Source organism: Oenanthe melanoleuca, chromosome 4 (assembly GCF_029582105.1).
Source record: "Oenanthe melanoleuca isolate GR-GAL-2019-014 chromosome 4, OMel1.0, whole genome shotgun sequence".
Lineage (NCBI taxonomy): Eukaryota > Metazoa > Chordata > Aves > Passeriformes > Muscicapidae > Oenanthe > Oenanthe melanoleuca.
The window spans coordinates 52,289,508-52,298,192 of NC_079337.1; positions in this window are offsets into that span (position 1 = coordinate 52,289,508).

The following is an 8,685-nucleotide window of genomic DNA, read 5'->3' on the forward strand; positions in this document are numbered from 1 at the left end:
TCAGTAGTCTAATGATCCTCACAGATTACCTGAGCATGATTGTCAGATATTTCTATCCTTAGTGTACTGAAAAGACACAGCCATTGATAAGAGGCCACTCTGCCTTCTGTTTGTGTCATCACCCTTTGGTTTGTATCTGTGCTATGGTCTGAAAGGGATTTAGGGGCACCAGACCAAACCTTACCAATCAAGACTTAGTAAATCAAGACTTAGGCTTCTCTATTCTATTTTTAAAACTCATCATTGCTGAAGAATCTGCCATCAGCTGTGGCTTGACTGTCCTTCTCTTCCCTCTGGTTTTCCAGCTCTGGAGCCTGGTTCTCACTGCAGATTGGAGCTGCAGTTTTGGTTGTACCCACTACAGACATGGGGACAGATTATTCTCTTCTTTGCAACAGCCTCAGTCAGACTTGGGAGTTTAACTCTGTACTGATGGCTCTTCCATCTTTCCACTAAACATTTCCAGTTATTTTAAGCTTTCCTCCTAAATTTTGTAGGTTCCTGTGTTAAGTAAACCACCTTTTCCTATGGACTGTTCTTCCTGGAAGAGGAGTCACAAACATCCCAGTCTGTCAAACAGCAAGAACTACCACCATGCTTATCATGCAGACTATATTATTCTCTACATCATAATGTGATCTTTGCCTGACCCTTTCCTGCAGACCTGCTGCTTATGCAATTATTTCCATTTTATATTTCAGTAGCTGCTATTTCTGCCATGTATGAGATTTTACTCTTGTCTTAATAGAGTTACCTCCTCTATTTTTATTTTCCCCACCTCTTAGTTCTCCAGCTTGTCACGAACATTTTGAACTCTAATCCTTCCTCACAGTGAATTCACAGCTGTGAATTTAATCAGTACACTTTTTGTTCTGTCATTCATGTCCTTAACAGGAGGGCTGAATAAAGCTGAATAGACAATTCTGCACCCAAGGCAGGTTGCTCTCCCTCTTGGGAATGACTGGTTTCCAAACTGGCACAGGTTTCCCTCCATCCCCATACCTGCTTTAGAAAAGTGTGGTCAAGACTGGCTTGCATGTAAGAATGTCATGTGAGGTAGTAGTTAAGATATTTAGTAAAGTTCATTCAGATAATCACCTAAAGGAAATAAAAATTCCTTATGTCCTTTCCCATTTCCCTTTCTGACATTCTATCCAATCCCTTTCAGGTGAATGCAAGAAGTTTACCTCTTTTAGAGGTTTTTCTGTGGCTGTGAATCCTGGATTAAGCCACGCTTGTCATTATAGAATTTTCAGACTTCATAGGAACCTGGCCCTACCTCAAAGAATCTTCATTACTGTTATTACCCTGGGAAAAGCAAAATGTCTTTGAAGAGCTGTGCCTGGCACCAAGTGGTGTCTGAAACCTTAAGCATACAAAAATAACAAAAACTAACAAAAAGCCACTATTTAAGTGCACATCCCCACATTGCTTTCTCCCTTCTGCCAAGAGCCAATAGAAGCATGGAGTAGGTTAATTCATGCTAGCTAGACAAAATAAATTTCCAGAGGTTCCCATTTCTGACCCTCTTATTTCTTGCAAGCAGCACCAGTTTGTGAAAGTCTCCCAGTTCACCCATGTTCCCCAGCACTTCATTACAATTGCCAGTACTGAAGGCACACCTTGCCAAAAACAGGGAAACTAAATTCATTCTTAAATTTGCATTTAAATATAGAATCATAGGTGCTTGTCTAGTCACTGAATAAAGTGAAATACCTTGATGCTTTATTTACAAACTCAGCAGGGTCTTGGTGCTGCCATGGCCCATATCAGAGACCCCATTAGTGCTTAAGTCCTGTGGCCCCTGCAGGCACTGAGGCTGTGCTCTGCACTGGAGCCAGCAGGAGCTGAGGACAAAAGCCCAGCTGGCTTTAACAGCAGAGCAGCTCCTGCTGTGGTGAGCCCAGCAAAGGGCTCTGTGTGTGCAGGCAGGGGCTGCTCGCTGCAGCCTGGATGGAGAGCCTTGGACTCTTGCTGGAGTCAACACTCACAGCATCCAGGAGCATCCTCACCCTTGAGCTCAGCAAGGTGCAGGAGAGCCCTTGAACTCCTGGAGGCTTTCTCAGAGCAGCTATTTCACCTCAGATGGTGTGGTGTGCTACTACAGAATAAAATAATTTAAACAAAGATATGGCTTGTCTATGTTGGATACCCACCCCCATTGAAAATTGTGTGTAGTTCAGGATCTGAGCCTCTGAGTACTTTTAAAGCAGTTTGTTGTAAAACCTTTGAATTTTTATCTTTCAGAATAGCAGAAATTATAAAATTTGAAAAATACAACGTTTTACAGGGTAAAAGTAGTTTTTATGGCAAAGTGGTTTCCCACGTTTTTAGCCATGTTTATCCCAATGGTTGACTTTTGTAAGAATAACTGAAACCCTGAGAGACTGATGAAGTTTAACAATGTGTGTTCATTATATCCAATTTTGTTCTCTCAGTGAAAACACAGACTTCTAAATCCTATTTACACTCTGAAATTGCAGAGGTTCCAGCCCTCATCTGACCTGAACACCTCTTAGTTTTGTGTAGCTTTTGTAAGTCTGTGCACATGTTTAAATTCTCCCATGGCAAATGGTTTTGGAGATCAGATGTTCAGGATTAAGAACACAACTCGGTTTTGCCTTGTTTAAAATCATTTTGACATTTTAGTGGAAGTCATTAACTTTGTTTTCTTGTACTCCCAAATGGGCCACAGTATGAGTGAGACATTTTTAGGAAAATTACATAAAAAGATTTGATTGCTAAATTGAAATAAATTCAAAATTACTCACCTTGAGAATGCTAACACAAATATTTTGAAAACTCTGAAGGTTTTATCTGAGGTAAATATTTGCACCTGAATTCCTCCCCTGGGAAGATTAATTTGCAAATAAATAAACTATTAAAGTCAGGGGCCATTCTGAGTAAAAACATGTAGGAATGGTCACTTCTAGCTGAAGATGCTCTTAGTATTGTTTATATTTACATTATTTTTTTTCTTTCTTTTAAGTGTGGAGTGGAACAAAAGCCTTCCCAAATGGTGCCAGGTTTTAGGATCTCCACAGAGGTGCAGGGTGGTTCTGTGTGTTCTGACTTCCAGCCAGGAGAATCTCACTAGTTCCAGCCCAGCAGCACAAAGGATTCGAGCATCTCTGAAACTGGATGTTTGACTCCAGAAAAACAGAGGATAGAAAGGAGGTAAACACATGAAGGCACTCTGTTTTTATCAGCTCCTATGTCTGCATTAACAGGCAGGACTGAGGATGCCACCTGCTTACAGAAAGGCTTTCAACTCCTAGGGCATGGAGCTCTTAATAGTGTTCCATTAGATATAATGAGGTGTGCTGGTGCAGACTTCCCCCCTGAAGTTTGCACGCATTTGTACAAAATAAGATTCCTGCTGGGGTGTTTTATGAATGTGGAGTCTTTCAGTTCCAGTTAAATAGGATAACCAGCTGTTTTCCAGGGCACACGAAGAAATCCTTGGATTGGTTGTTGTCGCTACTCTCAGCATTAGCATGCCTGCAAAAAAAGAAGAATAAAAACACAGAAATATTTTACTGTAGCCTTCTTGAAGGGAAGGAACTCCTTTGAATGCAGCATAAACTATTCTAATAGATGCAGGGGGAAAAAAAGGATAAAAATCTATTTTCTTTGTCCTTTGATTTTGTTACAAACCTTCTTTCCATCTTCAGCCTCCAGGTCTCCCTCCCATGAGTTGTCATCTGTGTTGTCACTTGCAAGACTTTATTCCCCAATCCTGCAGATGTTATTAAATTTGAGGATTATAAGGTTATGTAGGATGTGGTAGAAGCCAGATATGGATGTTTTTATTAGAGGATTACCAAATTTTGTTAACAGGAGTACGCCTGAGTAATTCTACTGAAGCTCTGCTGTGCTTGTTATGAAACATCTGATCCAACCAGGATGGTTGGGCACTGAACAGGCTCCCCAGGGCAGTGGTCACAGCACCAAACCTGACAGGGCTCCAGAACCTTTGCACAGTGCTCTCAGGCACAGGGTGGGATTCTTGGAGTTTCCTGTGCAGGGCCAGGAGTTGGACTTTGTCCATCCTTGTGACTCCCTTCCAACACAGGTTATTCTATGAGTCTGTGAAAAACTCAAACTGATGATGGGATTCAGAGTGGAACAGGATTATGGCAAATTCACAGGTAAGAAATACAGAAATATAGTATAAACAGCAAATGTTCATTTATGCTACTAATTACAATTTCAAATTATATACATGGATGTGAATCTTCCCTTTCCCAGTAGGGAATAACTTTAAAACTAGAAAAATTAATTTTTCTGGCGTTGAACATGGGTATTCTTGGGCCAGTTCTCCCAGTTAAGTTTTTACTATGAAACAGCTGCTGCTTGCTGGATCTTCAGCCAGTTAACAATTTTCCACTCTACCAAAAACCTTTTCAAGTGGTTTATTAAGTGATTAAGAGTCTGCTCATATAAATCAAGTGGACTTTATTATCCCAGCACCAGTAATTCAGCCCTGTAGCAGAAGGAAATGTGCAACACAGATTCCTTAGTACTCTTCACTTTTCTCTTGGAATTGCAAACCACATTAGCTATGATTCAAATCCATTTTCTCTTTTCCCTCCCTGTGCAGGGTTGTGCCTGTGCATCCTGTTCAGTGCCCAACCATCCTCAGGGTGAAGAATCTTTTCCTGACATCCAACCTAAACCTCCTATGAGATGGCTATGAAGTCTCCCCTGAGTGTGGCTATTCAGTTTATTAAAATTCACTTGTCTGTTTCTGCCATAAAGTAAGAGTATCTTTTGCCTTTGCTATGGATATTTACTCATGTTTTTGACTGGATCTAAGATGGCACAGTAGCATTCTTAGGGGTTTTCTTTTTCATTTACTTGTTAATGTCAAGATTGCTCTCACAATATCCAGATGGGCGAGGACTTTAAAATCAACTTTGGGAGAATTCAACTAGAATTCCACTATGAAATTTATATTTTAAGAAGCTTCACATCAAAAGGTAAATCTCTCTGCAAGGTACAATAGCATGTGTACTATATGTAATCACATAGTTACATAGTTCCTCATTATAGCCCTATAGTCTCATTTTTCAGACAGCAGAAGAGAATCTCTGTGTTCTGAACACTTCTGCTGTGGTGTGACTACATAGTTTGATAATTGCTGCATGTAGCTTCATCAAAGAATATTGTCACATCACAAAAGGAAATAAGGTCCCAAGATTAAAAGACAGATTCAGATTCTGGAAGCATTTTAGTCTCTTCTTGACATGGAATAAGGAGTCTAGCCTCCTCTTACCTCCAATTTGCCCTTCCTCAAAATATTTGATAATGATGACTCACTTCCTCATGGGGGTACTTTGAAGCTTAGATGAAGTCTGAGTTGTTTCTGACACTGAGAAAATTGATGTCAGGGACTGCAATATTGGAATACTAATCTTTCAAGGCTAAGATAAATAATTGTCCCCAAATGAAAAGCTATTTTATCTGCAAATTTTTTGCCCTCTCTATAATATTCCTTGAGCTAGTAGAGTCCAAACTTAATATAGACAACAGAGGAGACAGTGGACACTGTTTGCTTAAGTAAACAGCAGCCAGAGCCCAAATTATTAGTAAATACCAAGGCTTCATTTAGGTTGAATAACGCTGCAATCCAACAAATAAATGAGCCATCAAGTTTGAATTTATGTAGCATACAAAACACATTAAAGCCATCTGACCATGACAAAGCCTTTTCTGCTGTGAATAATGAGGCCAACACATTAGAATATCCTTTAGATGAGACATTAAACCCAAGGTCCTTTCTGTTTGTCTTTGGTGGCTCTTCAGGTGGAAGTTAAAGACTCCATTGCATTTCACTAAAACCACAGAAAATCTCTGGCCCTCAGTAGTATTACTTTCCTAGTAAATAAATAAATTAAATTTAAAAATTAGAATAGCCAAGACTGTGTATGAGTTGAATATCATCAAGGAAAATTCCAGTTTTCCTATCCATGAGGGCAGTGGGGAAAGTTCTCTTGTTTTGTGAAGAGAAAAGTGAGTGTGCCTGGTATAAATGTAGGTTTTTAAAATCTTTTAGGATTTTGGGAGTGTAAAGCACAGAAAAAATGGCTTGTATTCATTGTGGTAAAGGAGAACAAATCCAAGTCATATGTGATATGTTTGCAGGTGTCTATGCTTACATAACTAGACTTGCACTTTTACATGTGTAATTTACAGGAAATGGCTTGGAGACAAACAGAAAATATGCCAGGAAAAATTCTTTACCTCAGCCTGTACACATGCAATTCACTTTAGGAAGTCCATGTCAATTTTCAGCTTCTTTTGTGTAATACCAATAATTTTGTATCATTTATAGCTGCATTAAAGCTGTGCCTTTAGTCTGAGTCTCAGTAAATTTTTATCTACTTAGTGAAAACCAGGCTCTTGTTGTATCTTAGTTGTGTAGTTTCACACCAGTTTCTTTGCAGTAGACACTCACAAGTAAGAGGCACAAGAGTTCATGTGAAAGGCAAATTTCAAACTCCTCTCATAGATGCAGATGCACTATTTTATTGTTATCAAGCTGACTGGACTCCCACATTTGAATTTAAAATAATTATAGAAAGATCAGTCCTCTTGAAAGAAACACAAGAATTAAGTTAGAGCCTAACCCCCTTAGCAGCAGAGATAATAAAGCCTTTCATGAAGAACTGACTGATGAATCTGGGCATCATTCAATATGACAAATAATGAGCCACTTCTTCTGTCTTGCTGAGAAACATATGGGATGTGAGGAAAACAGCTATAAACCCAGCCATGTCTGTCCCATCAGCATCCTCTCTGCTGGAGGCAGGGAAGAGCTGCCTTGTGAGGAAGGATGGTTTAAGGAAAACCTTGCTATTCCAGAAAAGCAAGCCCAGGCTTTGTGAATCCTACATGGCTTGAACCCCCTGTTTTATCAACAGGAATGCCACAGAGAGCTGAGGTACTTGTCCAACAGGGATTAATTCTGGCTGGTTTAGGGAATCCATTTATTTCCCATTTTTAGTGTGTTATCTACTTGAAACTTCTAACACAATGGAAATGTCCCAAAGGTTGTACCTTACAAGAGAAGAGAGAGTGGTAACAGGAGAGCAATATAAATATTTAACAATGACACTTCTTCACGTTGATTTCATTGGCTTTCATTTCATTCATCCCCACATTAGGGATAGGAAGTCTAGTCATGAGGACTGAAAGCACATGCTGCCTTTTCTGTCTGGTCTGACATATAGGGGATACATGTACCTACAAATATATCAAATGGATTTTTAAGCCATGCCATTTCTTTCATGGCAATAATTAATTCTAATCTAAGGGGCCAGATCCAGCCTGTGCTTTGTGATGGCCACTTTGCACAAGGTGATTACAAATCTTGTAAGTAGCTTGTGTGGTGCTCAAAGCAACAAGTGGGAATGTCTTTTTTTGAGGATTTCTTCTAGACCTGGATGAACACAGAAAAGAATTTGTCTCTTCAAATTTAGCTCACTAGCTTTTAAAAAATTTATTTCAGTGAGCTGAAAATTTTGTCTAGCCTTTCATTTTACCTGCTTTGGTATGATTATGGACCCTTCCAGGCATTACCTATAGAGCTTTACTCTATGTCTTAAGCTATTTGATATTTTCAACAAGTGACATTCACCTTAAAAGGTTTATTTTAAAAGTTACTGATTCCTAACTTTCTTTTTCTTTGTCTCTTTAACTGCTGTCCAAGAAACTGGAGGCAGGGTGCTCCCAACATAGAAACTGTGATATATGAGTGGATTGTTTGGACTCCATACAGAGGAAGGTGGTGATAGACATCTGCCCAGAAAGCAATTAGCTGCAATGTATTTAGAGAGACAAAATAATTCAGTGGTCATTTACCACCTCCAGAAAGGGTTTGTCTTAGAAAAACAGTGTTGTTATTTGTTGTGGATTTTTTTTCAGATGTTTTACTCCCAATTTTCAAGAATTAAGAAGAAGAAAAGTTGCAAATTATTTTACCATATAACACAGACAACAATATGTAAAAGTAATTAATAGGGACATTTGAAGGGAAAACAGGGTCGCACCATTAGCCCCTAATAAAATGCATCAGAGTTGATGAATTATTTTAATGGGACAGAATGACAAAAAAGGGACTGTTTCACCTAAGCAGGGACAGCTGGTCCCTCTGACAAGGATACATTGCTGTCTTGTGGAGTCTGCCAGCCAGCAAGGCTGAAATAATAGCACTGAGAGAGGTGAGAATGCTCCTGGTTCACTTAAATTGAGAGGTAATATGAAGTCTAATTATGAACACTTGGTATTAACTGCTTCCTGTCTGAGGCAGACAGCAGATCAGCTGCCTCCATCATGTCCAGGGAAGGCCTGCCTTAATTTTACAGATGGCTGTGCATCCCAGTGCCACCGTGCCAGCTGTGCCAGACAACAGCCAGCTAACAACTGTCCCTAACAGAGGGGTTTGACCCCTATTTCTGTTCCTAGCTGTCCTGCTTTAGGGCAGATTTGGGAGGAAACATCTGAATTGGGTCCCTCTAGGAAACAGATTCAAGCAATCCCTCCTCCAACTGGTTTGGAGAAATAGTTCCTTGGAGACAAATTGAAAAAAAAACCTGTTTATTTAACAGGCAAAGCACTCCCCAGCATAAAAATGAACAATACTAAACAGCAAAACCAGACTGTTCTCATCCCTCTGTGGGT